Source organism: Cicer arietinum, chromosome 3 (assembly GCF_000331145.2).
Source record: "Cicer arietinum cultivar CDC Frontier isolate Library 1 chromosome 3, Cicar.CDCFrontier_v2.0, whole genome shotgun sequence".
NCBI classification, from domain to species: domain Eukaryota; kingdom Viridiplantae; phylum Streptophyta; class Magnoliopsida; order Fabales; family Fabaceae; genus Cicer; species Cicer arietinum.
The window spans coordinates 4308277-4321318 of record NC_021162.2 but is presented as its reverse complement, the minus strand read 5'-3'; positions in this window follow the sequence as shown (position 1 = coordinate 4321318).

Genomic DNA, 13042 nt, shown 5'->3' with positions numbered 1-13042 from the left:
TAAAAGATCAATTTTATTATTGTTGTTAATTTCAAACATTATTTCAATCAACTTGGGAACCTTTTTGTTCAATTCTAGTAATCAAATATAATTCAATAGTAAAACGCAATCCTTGAGTTCGACACTCGGTACTACCGTTTTATTATTACTTGCAACGATTCAGTACACTTGCTGAAACGCAATCAATATGATATGTCTTAAAATGATAATGATGCTCAAAATGTACATGTAAATAACTAAAAAGATAAAATGTTCAAAACATAAATCACAAGTCACTTAGATAACCACATAGATAAAAGGTTTATAACACAAATTATCATCTACTTAGGCAACCACAAAGATAACAATGTTCAACACACAAATCACCAGCGACTTAAGTAACCACAAAGAGAACAATGTTCAAAACACAAAGCATTAGTCACTTAGACAACCATAAAGATAAAATATTCAAAATTAAATGTTTATCACGTATGACATTAAATTTATATTCTCATGGTTCTCCAAATCAAGAATCAGTTACTTCGTTATCCCAAATATATAACACATATACACGTGAATAAATGTTTCAAAGAACACATACAAATCGAAATTTTATTCCTTCTACTATCAATTATAAACTATCAATTTAGATTAGCAGCGTATTATTGATAGACATTAAAACTTGAATCACGAAGAACACATACAAATCGAAATTTTATTCCTTCTACTATAAAATTTCTCTTATTATTAGTTATTTAAGCATACAAGTCAAACTTTACACTAAACACATCAAAGTAATCAATTTAATCATGTTATCATAATTAAAAATGAAAACTTTTCATCAACTCCCTCAAGACTCGTGTAGTGTTAATAAAAATCAAAACATTGAAATTAATAACACAAAAATAAAAACTTTAAATCAAATAGCACAAAAATCGAAATTTTAAATCAAATACATCCTAACAAACATATTACTCGTGAGATCATAATGAAAATCATAACTTTATAATTATGTAAACCTAAACAAAAACAAAATTGCAACTTTACATCAAATATATGACAATAAGCATATTACTCATGTTATAATAATAAAAATCAAAATTTTATAATTAAGTTTATCATGGCAAACATATTACTAAAAAAATTCAAAACATTATAGTTAAATTATTTAAGACAAACATAAAATCAATCTTTTTTTTCTTTTAAGACATCAAAACATCATATCCATATATTACAAACCACTAATCTAATATCTAGTCAAACTTTGCATGGGGAAAAACTCTTATCAATCTTGTTTTTAACTGACCAAGAATGTTCTGGATTTTTATGTGTAACCAAGATTGATATTGAGTTCATTTTAAAATTAAAAGCATGAATTAACATTTCGAAAAGGGATCCCAAATCAAACCCTTTTTCTTTCTGATTGATTTTGCTACTTCATGTATTTGATCACCTATCTTTGAATAAAATACTCGAGAACACAAGTTAAACATCAATACAGTTAGAATCATAATTAAAGTTTAATTAACTTGTTTGTTTATCTTTAAAATATTTGATTAAGAACTTTGCCTCAACAGACTTTACCCTCCTAAATTATTTTAGGTATTACAATTTTTTTTTACTAATATCTGATGTATAGTATCCCTTTTAACTTCTCTATACTCAAATTTGTTGACATTCTAACAACGTACAAAATACTTAAATGATGATCTTAATTGCACCACTTTTATCTAACATCACCAAATTTCCACCTCTTATTAAGGATATCTATCCAGCTCTAGTACAAGCTTCAACTATCCAACACCAATCACAATGATTCTTCCTACTATCAACAAGTTATTGAGATGATATGTCTCATAACTAGTTTTTAAGTAGTCTCAAATCGTAATGAAGTACAAATTAACCTCTTTTCATTTTCAATAGTTTCTTACTGGTCACCTTTACAAGTTTTTGAGGGTGAAAATATCTGAGTTCACTTTCACATTTAAACTCCTTAAGGGTCCACATAAGATTGTACTATATTTTTTCATCGTCCAAATTCTCTTCAACCAATATCAACCATCTTCCCCTCAGTTTGGTGTAGAACTCAACCATTCCTTGAAAGACGATTTCCCTTCATGTACACTGTCAATCTCTCTAAAGGGTTTCTCTACGACTTTCTATCATCAATTTGTTTTCTCTAGGGCCACATTCTCACAAACTCAAGTGAGACTTGTCGACAAAAGTCCACTAATCCTCTTTTAACAACTCTTATTGCACATCTCTACTTCAGCTAATCCCATAAGCTCCTTTTAACAATTTGTGCACCACAGGGATTGTCACATCAAACTTGTTATTGCATAAGTGGTTTTAGCTACAATCATTCAATTGATGTTTTGATGATAACAAAATCAAACAAATAAAGAATAATTATCCCATAACTGTATTTGTTAAGTGTTCAGATTAAGTTAAAAGATAAAAATTTATATTAATGACTATCTATTTCAAGGTAGCATAAGTTACACATAAATTAGAGATAATAATCAAAGTTTTCTAAACCCAAATAATATTATCACATAATAAACAAGTAATTGTGTTTACTAATAGATAAAGTATGTCAATTCGATCGTCTTCCTTTGATAAGTATCTCAAGCAAAATGATTGTCTGTCTCTAATAAATGTGACAAGCAAGTGATCATTTGACGCTGATTAAAAGTAAACGCTTTGATAAAATCAACACTCGAGATAGTCAATGCTCTAATGGAAGTAACTTCTCTAAAATGACAAGCTCTTAAAAGTTAACACTTTAAAGAATACAAATTTGTTTATCCTCTAGTCAATATTTTGAATATGTTAATTGTATGAACGTATTTGTGAGATCATCTTAAAGATTGATTTGCCTTAATCGGTGATTGAAGATCTTCAACGATAATATTCTCAACGAATACTTCCTCTCCCTATTTAAGAAGAACTCGTTTAGTCAATCAACTGTGTGATAGAGAATAAAAAAAGGCAATGTATTAAAGAAAGAATTCTGCAGCAAAACACACATCAAAAGAAAAATATGAATGAAACATCCTCTCATTGAAGAGTTATTTAGAATTGATGTAAATTATTCAAAGTGTTTTCATACACTTGAACTTATATACGATTGATATGTAACATCTTCTTAATGAGAGTTAGAATCTCATAAACACACTTTGTGTCAATTTAGACACAAACTAGAACTGATGTAGATCAACCCAATATTGGTAACAACTATCTCACCCCTAAGAGGTACTTGAAGAGGTACAACAACATTTATGAACCTCAACGACATGCCGCTAGAATGTTGAAGAATGGTTCTAACTATGACAATCTAGAGAGGCTAGAGAAAAATACTCAAAGCCTAAACATACAGAGTAAATAATACTTGTACGGTATTATTGAAATAATGGATTAGGTCATTGACTATTCTAAGAAAAAATCTATTTGTAAGGGGGGAACTAAATGTAGCAAAAGTTTATTGTGAACTTGCATAAAAATATCCATGTACCCTCTATCTTTCTGTTTCTCTTATCTATGTTCTCTATGATCCAACCTCATTGTCTTTAAACATGTTTTTATCGTAAGTTGAATGATTTGATAAAGAACATGTTTTTTGGTTAAGCTTTTGAAGTATCTTTCAAAAATGGAGAAATATGATTTAGTCTCCCATTTTTTGTGTTTTCCAGCACCTTCACAACTTTATTTTTTTCCATCGAATACTTACCGCCCCAACTATTAACCACTACAACACAATTGAATTACCTCGACAATCATTAACTTATTTCACACATATCTCTAATATTAAACCAAATCAATAAATAAATAAAAAACCAATATTTAATCCAAATGATAAATTCGTGTATCGGTCAAAAGGCACCACTTGGCCATTCACTCAATCCTAGTTGACAATGAAGTAATAATATCGATTTACAAGAAAGGGGGTTTGAATTGTAAATACACCTTTTAAAAATTCCTGTTAAAACTTAAGAAAATAACTCAAGATTGATCTTGGTTATGAAAACAGAAAATGGAGAACGTTCTTGGTTTTTGATATAAAACAGAGAACGTTCCTTGATTAGCTTAAAACAGAAAATCAGTTTATGTTTTATCTTAGTTAATCAATTCAGTATGATAAATAAAGAGATAGGATAGAGAATACCATTCAAGGATTTTATCCTGGTTCACCCAACGTGGGTTACGTCTAGTCCTCACACTGTGAGATTTTCCACTAAGTGTTTAAAAACAAAGAACCTTTTTGATCTTACAACACCTAGTCTAGATCAACCTTGATCTATTTCAATCTCTATTACTTTCCACCCAGAAAGAAATACCAGCACCTATCTAATCTTGATAGGATGTAATCTTAAACAAACTATGAAGAAACTCTTATAGTTTGAGTTTTTACAATTTGATTGTTTTGACAGAATCTGAGATTTCTCAACTCTTGTTTGAGAATTGATTCTTTACAAAGGGTTTACTGATAATTACACAATCTACTATATGAATATGAATCAGCAACTGTTTTTGCGAAATAGCAGAATGTATGATAGCCTCTGTTTTGCAAAAGAGCAGAATTTCAAGTATGTATGTGATTGATTTATGGATTTTTCAGCACTTAAATTTCTTGCTTTGATTCTGGATATTGGCCTTCTATTTATAGGCTGTAGAAGCACTGAATGAAGGTACAAAAGAGCTGTTGGAGGTGCTCTGTATTTTGACTGAACCAATATTTCAGAATAAAAATAATCCTTCTTTGAAAACTGCTTTTTGACTTTTCTGGTTTAGCATTTAAAGCAGTTCTGTCCTTTTTAGAAAAAGCCTTTGACGTTTCTTCCTTGATCTTGGATGGTACACTCTCAATCTTGGGTCTTGAATGTAGCTAGAGAAGAGGTTTGGAGAAGAATTATAAGTCATTTCAGAAGAGATACACTGCTGCTGGAATTGTGCAGAAAACGGAGAACGATTAACGTTCTGGGTCTGTTAGTTTGAACTTTCTTGAGCTTCAATAATCAATCTGGAGTTCCCGTTTTAATCATTCTGGATGTCCTTTGCAATTGTCTTGTCATATGTCAAGGTTGATCGAACTTTCTTGATAGTTTGTTTTTTGGAGTTACAAACTGTCTTGTTTTTTTGTCTGTCTTTGAGTACTTTTATTTTAGTGATCTGATAACCATCTTGAGCTTGAATGAATCCTACTTGTTCCTTGCCATGTACTGAGTAGATATGAATAAATTTCCAGGGCAAACTCTTTGTTAAAGAGATAGAAAAAGTTTGATCAATATGCTGTGATGAACATTTTTTGAAGCTGGAGATCATTCTCTGTTTTGATGTAGAATGACTTGTTGTTGTCTTTTCTGCTTTGCTTGATTCTGTTCTTAATTAAATCCACTCAAAAATACAAGTTAAATTAACATAACGTTTTAGAATCATAATTAACTTTCTTAATTAACCTTTGTTTATTTTCATCAAAACTTTAAATATAGAGTTTGTTTCAACAATCTCCCCTTTTTGATGATGACAACATGTTAATTTAGATTTTAATTCTGATTCTAATATCAAGTATGTAAAAGAGCTTTATTAGCTCCCCCTCAATTTGTGCATTTTTTTAAATTAACTTTGCTTGATTCTGTTCTTAATTAAATTCACTCAAAAACACATGTTAAATTAACATAACATTTTAGAATCAAAATTAACTTTCTTAATTAACCTTTGTTTATTTTCATCAAAACTTTAAATTATAGAGTTTGTTTCAACAATCTCCCCTTTTTGATGATGACAACATGTTAATTTAGATTTTAATTCTGATTCTAATATCAAGTATGTAAAAGAGCTTTATTAGCTCCCCCTCAATTTGTGCATTTTTTTAAATTAACAGAATTTAGAACAATGTATGCAATAAACTAGTTTTTCATTTAATTGAGAACAAAGATACATCACTATGAGCAGAATTACATAATCAGGCTTTTACAAATTAAAAACTAACTTAATTCTCCCCATTTGTCATTCAAAAAGATAACAGTAAAACAACTAAGAAGCTAAGGAGGGAGAAGATCCTTCTGAAGAGGAGGATTTTCCTGGATGAGGAACTTGGGAAGCAGGAGGAACCGGATGAGGAGGTGGAGGTGGAATTTCCAGCTTGGGAGCAAGTTGTTCTGTCAACCAAGTTCTCAACAGAGCAGTTTCTTGATTGTGCTGAACCTGACGTGCCATTATATTCTGAAGAGCAGCCATGATGTCAGAATTTGAGGGTTCAGCTAAGCGAGGAGAAGAGTGAAGGTGAGTAGAGGGTTGAGAAGTAATTAAAAACTAACTTAATTCTCCCCATTTGTCATTCAAAAAGATAACAGTAAAACAACTAAGAAGCTAAGGAGGGAGAAGATCCTTCTGAAGAGGAGGATTTTCCCGGATGAGGAACTTGAGAAGGAGGAGGAATCAGATGAGGAGGTGGAGGTGGAATTCCCATCTTGGGAGCAAGGTGGTATGTCAGCCAAGTTCTCAATAGAGCAGTTTCTTGATCGTGCTGAACTTGTCGTGCCATTATGATCTAAAGAGCAGCCATGATTTCAGAGTTGGAGGGTTCGGTTAAGGGAGGAGAAGAGTGAAGGTGAGTAGAGGGTTGAGAAGTGGTAGCAACAATAGTGTTGGATGGAATAGGCGTTGTAGAGATGGATGGAAAAAAAGCAAATGAGGATGAGACAAAGGGTAAGGGACCAATAGATGTGTTAGAGGGTCCAATAGTTGCTGGAAAGTTTAAAAACTGACTGATGTCGAAAATGGAAGAGCTGGTTTTTTGAGGGGAGACAAACAGTGGAGACATAGTAGACAAAGGTGGATTAGATAGGAAGTTACCAAAGTCGTGAGTAGGGGAGTGAAGTGTTTGAGAATAAGAGGGAATAGCTGAGGATGGTAGGGTGGATGTTTGAGGAAAGAGGTTTGAAGGAGTTTGGATATTTTCTGGAGAACGTTCTGGAGGTGGTGGAGAACGTTCTGGATTTGGTGAAGAATGTTCTGGTGTTGGGATTCTTGCTGTGTTTGCCTCAGGATCAGTAGGATGTGTTGAGAATGGAACAGGGTTTGTAGTAGGTCGTCTTCCTGATGAGCGTTTGCGTTTTAAGGAGGTGGGAAAGGAGGATGGATGAGTAGGCGTTTGAGCAGAAAATGTTTTGCGCATGTGAGAGAGATTTTTGGTGGAAAATTTTGAGATTTTGATCATAGATGTTTCAGACGTAAGGGAGACTCCAAAGTACCTGAAGACTTTAGTCAGGACCATGCCATAAGGCACAATATTTTTCCTGTAGTCTTTGTGGCTGCATAAATCATGTGCTGGAGAATCACATAGGGTAAATTCAGTCTCTTGTAGTCGAGGAGATGATGGATGAGCAAGGCGTCATTACCAGAGACATACTCATGACTTCCACATTGAGGAATCAAAGTATGTTGGCACATGTTATTGAACACTTTAGGAAGGGGCTTAAGATATGTGGACAAGTAACAAGTGGAGTCTTCTTCAAACAGATCATATAAGACTTCAGTCTTGTGAAGATTCATGGATGAGTACCAGTGGTCACCAAAAACAGATGGACCTTCTGTGGGTAACTGAAGAATGGAGGCCAGAATGTCTGGAGTTAGTTTGATTTCCACTCCCTTAATCGTAGAAATTATTAGAGATTTGTCAGCAAATGTCTTGGCAATAAAATGCACGAACAACATCTGGGTAATAAGATTCAGATATTTTTAAGAAGGATGTCCATCCAAGAGCATCAGTTTGATGCTGAACAACATTGACGTCAACAACGAGATTGTAAAAAACAAAGACTCGTCCAATCCCAACTGGGTGTTGAGCCCATTTTTCATTGAAGAGTTTAGATTTGGCAGGGGAAATCAGAGGAGGAGTAGTTTGTTTGGGTTTCTTAGAGGGAGGAGACGGTTCAGAGGCAGATGAAGTGGAAGTAGAAGAAGACTGGGGAGATGGAGAACGTTTGGTGTGTGTTTATGGGGAAGGTTGTGGGTGGGCAGAGGATTCTGGAGGAGGGACTGAGGGAGCAGGAGAACGTTCTCGTGGTGGGGAATATTGTGGAGAATGTTATGGAGAGGTGGGTTTGGGACAGTTTTTTAGGTTTTGTTTAGGGGCAAAAGTTTTTCTTCTCTGAGGATTTGGAAGTTTTTTGTGAGCAAGGTATTGAGAAATGGTCATTGTGATTTTTGTTTTTATGGTTTTGGTTTGTGGTTTGGGTTGAGAGAGGGGTTCATTTTGTTTGGTAGGAGGTGAAACAATGTCATTGATCGATCTTCGTTTTTGGTGTGAAGGAGTTGATTGTGAGGGTCAGAGGAGAAGGCAGATTTTGAAGGTGTGGTAGGTTTAGTGGTTGTTGGTGCTTGTGCTGAAGTTGATGATGGATGTTGTGGTGGTGGTGGTGTTGCTAATGGCGTAGTTTTTATTGGTGTGTTTGTTGATGGATCTGGTTGTGTTGGTGGTTTTGCTGATGGGGCATGAATCAGAGGAATCATCACTCTCAGAATCTGAGATGATGAAGTAATGGGGTTTAGGGTTCAATGGTTTTGAAGTTCCAATTCCAGATTGAACTCTCATGGAGTGTCATGGATGAGTAGTTTGAGTGTGTAAATATGGAGGCATTTAAGCAATGTTTGGTGTGGGGCGAGTATACAATGGTGGAAGAAAAGTAGACAGAGGGATGAGATTGAGGATTTCTTGACTGGTGTTAGAAGGAGGAGAGGCAGAGGAGGTGTGTGGTGGTGCTGGTCGAGGTGGTGGAAAGGGTGAGTGTTCCATGGATTCGTATGAAGAAGAGGAAGAGTATGGTGTGCAGGGAGAGGCATTTTTGTGTGCTGATTGTTTGGTTCGAGCCATAGTTGTTCTGTGGGTGAAAGGTTGAGAGTGAAGAAGATGAACAGTATGAGTGGTATTTAGAGAGAGGGGTAATGTAGCTTTTGGGAAAAAGAAGGTGAGGAGATGAGAGAGACAAAACAGATTTTCTGACTTGAGGAGATGAAAGGAAAAAAAAAAAAAAAGGAGAATAATGATGAATTTGCTGCCCAATAGAAACTGTTTGTACCTACGAAAAGAGGAAAAGCATTTTAGGGGGATTGAAAGTGTATGTGTCAGCACTCTACCTTCAGACAAAAAGGCATGTGTATTAAATGCCAAAATTTGCCTTTTTGATTTTGAGAGGGAAAAGAAAACTGTTGGTTTTTTCAGAACGGAGAATGATGAGTCACGAAAAGGAGACTGATAAACGTTCTCCATTTTCTGCAGAAGCAGAATTTATCCAGAATTTTTTGGATTTCTTATAATTTTCAGTTTTTCTTTGATCAAATTGAAACTATCCTCGACAAGAGGCTTTGTAAGAATGTCAACAAGTTGATTTTGAATATCAACAAAGATTAATTCAATCTCTTTCTTATTGACATGATCACGAATGAAATGATGTTTTATTTCAATATGTTTTGATCTAGAATGCTGAATGGGATTCTTAGACAAATTTATAACACTTGTATTATCCCAATAAATTGGAATACTGGAATAGCTTACAGAGTAATCTTGAAGTTGATTTTTAATCCACAAAACCTGTGAACAACAGTTTGCTGCTGAAACATATTCGGCCTCCGTTGTGGACAATGCTATGGTGTTCTGTTTTCTGCAAGACCAACTGATTAATGCTTCACCTAAGAACTGACATGCTCCACTCGTGCTTTTTCTTTCAATTTTATCTCCAGCGTAATCAGCATCACAATATGCTATAATATCAAAATGTGAACCGTTTCTATACCAAAGACCAAGATTAGTGGTGCCAACAAGATATCTAAATATGCGTTTTACTGTTGTTAAATGAGATTCTTTTGGAGCTGATTGAAATCGAGCACATAATCCTACTGCAAACACTATATTTGTTCTACTAGCAGTTAGATATAACAAAGAGCCAATCATTCCTCGATATTCTTTCTCAGAAACAGATTCGCCATTTTCATCATTTTCTAAAGAAGTAGATGGATGCATAAGAGTTGTCATAATTTTTTACTCATTCATTTTATATTTAATCAACAAATCTTTGATGTACTTTTCTTGACAAATAAAAATGCATTTTTCATATTGTTTAATTTGTAAACCAAGAAAGTATCTTAATTCACCCATCATGCTCATTTCAAATTCACTTTGCATAAGTTTTGAGAAATTTTCACACAATTTTTCATTTGTTGATCCAAAAATGATGTCATCAACATATACTTGAACAATGAGTAATTCATTTCCCTCTATTTTCTTAAATAAAGTAGTATCGATTTTTCCTCTTTGAAAATCATTTTTAATCAGAAATGAACTCAACCGTTCATACCAATCCCTTGGTGCTTGTTTTAAGCCATATAGTGCTTTGGTAAGTTTAAAAACATAATTTGGTTTTGATTGACTTTCAAAACCTGGGGGCTATTTTACATACACCTGTTCGTTTAAAAATCCATTCAAGAAGGCACTTTTAACATCCATTTGAAATAGTTTGATAAGTTTATGAGATGCATATGCAAGAAGTATTCGAATAGCTTCTAACCTTGCAACTGGAGCAAAGGTTTCATCATAGTCTATACCTTCTTGTTGATTGTAGTCTTGAGCTACTAATCTTGCTTTGTTTCTAATAACCTTACCTTCTTCATCAAGTTTTTTTCTGAATACCCATCGAGTGCCAATGACTGTTTGATCTAATGGATCTGGTACTAGAGTCCAAACTTCATTTTTCTCAAACTGCAGTAGTTCTTCCTTCATGGCATTTACCCAAGATCGATCAATAATTGCATCTTTGATTGATTTTGGTTCAATGTGAGATATCATTGCCATGTTGTAAATATCTTAATTCCCCCATCATGCTCATTTCAAATTCACTTTGCATAAGTTTTGAGAAATCTTCACATAGTTTTTCATTTGTTGATCCAAAAATGATATCATCCACATATACTTGAACAATGAGTAATTCATTTCCTTCAGTTTTCTTGAATAAAGTGGTATCGATTTTTCCTCTTTGAAAATTGTTCTCGATCAGAAATGAACTCAGTCTTTCATACCATGCCCTTGGTGCTTGTTTTAAGCCATAAAGAGCTTTGGTAAGTTTGAAAACATGATTTGGTTTTGCTTGGTTTTCAAAACCTGGGGGCTGTTTTACATACACTTGTTCATTTAAAAAACCATTTAAGAAAGCACTTTTCACATCCATTTGAAACAGTTTGATGAGTTTATGAGATGCATATGCAAGAAGTATTCGAATAGCTTCTAACCTTGCAACTGGAGCAAAAGTTTCATCATAGTCTATACCTTCTTGTTGATTGTAGCCTTGAGCTACTAATCTTGCTTTGTTTCTCACGACCTTACCTTCTTCATCAAGCTTGTTTCTGAATACCCATCGAGTGCCAATAACAGTTTGATCTAAAGGATCTGGTACTAGAGTCCAAACTTCATTTTTCTCAAACTGTAGAAGTTCTTCCTTCATGGCGTTAATCCAAGATTGATCAGTAATAGCATCTTTGATTGACTTTGGTTCAATCTGAGATATCATTGCCATGCTGTCGTCATCATTTTTGAATGATCTTCTGGTTCGGATTCCATCAGCTGTGTCTCCAATGATCTGAGTTTGAGGATGATCTCCAATGGTTTTCCAGCTTTTTGGTGGAGAATGAAACGGAGATTGTTTATCAATCTCTGTTTTCTGCAGACTTGTTTCCTGCTGCGTTTCATTTTGAGTTTCTTCTTCCTCATCCTTTTTACTTATGTCTAAGTCATCAAACTCCTCAAACAATATATGCATACTTATTTCAACAACGTTAGTTCTCAAATTGAACACTCTATAACCTTTAGATTCGGTTGAGTATCCAAGAAAGATTGCTTTGTCAGATTTTGCATCAAATTTTCCAATAAGATCTGTGTTGTTTAAAATGTAACAATAACACCCAAAAATGTGAAAGTAAGAGATGTTTGGTTTTCTGTTTTTCCAGATTTCGTATGGAGTTTTGTTGATGATTTTTCTGATAGACACACGGTTTAAAATATAGCAAGATGTGTTTATGGCTTCAGCCCAAAAGTATCTTTCAACATTTGATTCTTCTAAAATAGTTCTTGCCATTTCTTGTAGTGTTCTATTTTTTCTTTCAACAACTCCATTTTGTTGTGGAGTTCTTGCACATGAAAGATTGTGAGATATACCAAGTTCATCAAAAAAAAGTTTTTGAATAAAGCATTGATGAATTCTCCTCCATGATCGCTCCTTACATAAATGATGTTGGATTCTTTTTCGTTTTGAACTTTTTTACAAAATGTTTTGAATGCTTCAAAAGCATCATCCTTTTGTTTTAAAAACAGAACCCATGTAAATCTTGAGAAATCATCAACAATAACAAAACAATATTTCATTCCTCCTAGACTTGTTGTTTTGACAGGCCCAAATAAATCTATGTGAAGTAGTTCGAGAGTTCTATTTGTTGTTACAAAATCTTTTGCGTGAAAGCTACTTTTGACTTGCTTACCTTTGGCACAAGCTTCACATATTTTATCTTTCTCAAAATTAAGTTTTGGTAAGCCTCTAACAAGATCAAGTTTGGAAATTTTTGAAATGGTTTTCATACTTATATGCCCAGCCCTTTTTGAAATGGTTTTCATACTTATATGCTTTATTGATTGATATAAAGCATGATTCATCAGGTAGTTCTTCAAGATATAAAACATATAAATTTTTCTTTCGTTTTCCAGAAAACACAATTTCTCCAGTTTTAGCTTTCTTGATTTCACATACCTTTGGTTTAAAAATGACTTCGCATCCATTGTCACATAGCTGACTTATGCTTAATAAATTGTGTTTTAAACCTTCCACATATTAAACATCATTTATTTGAGCAAAGTTTATCTTACCAATGGTTCCATTACCTTTAATTTGAGCTTGATTATCATTGCCAAAAGTGACCGAACCACCATCCTTCTTGATGAAAGTTATGAAACAGTTTTTATCTCCTGTCATGTGCCTTGAACAGCCACTTTTCAAGAACCAAGGCTTTCTCTTTATATTTG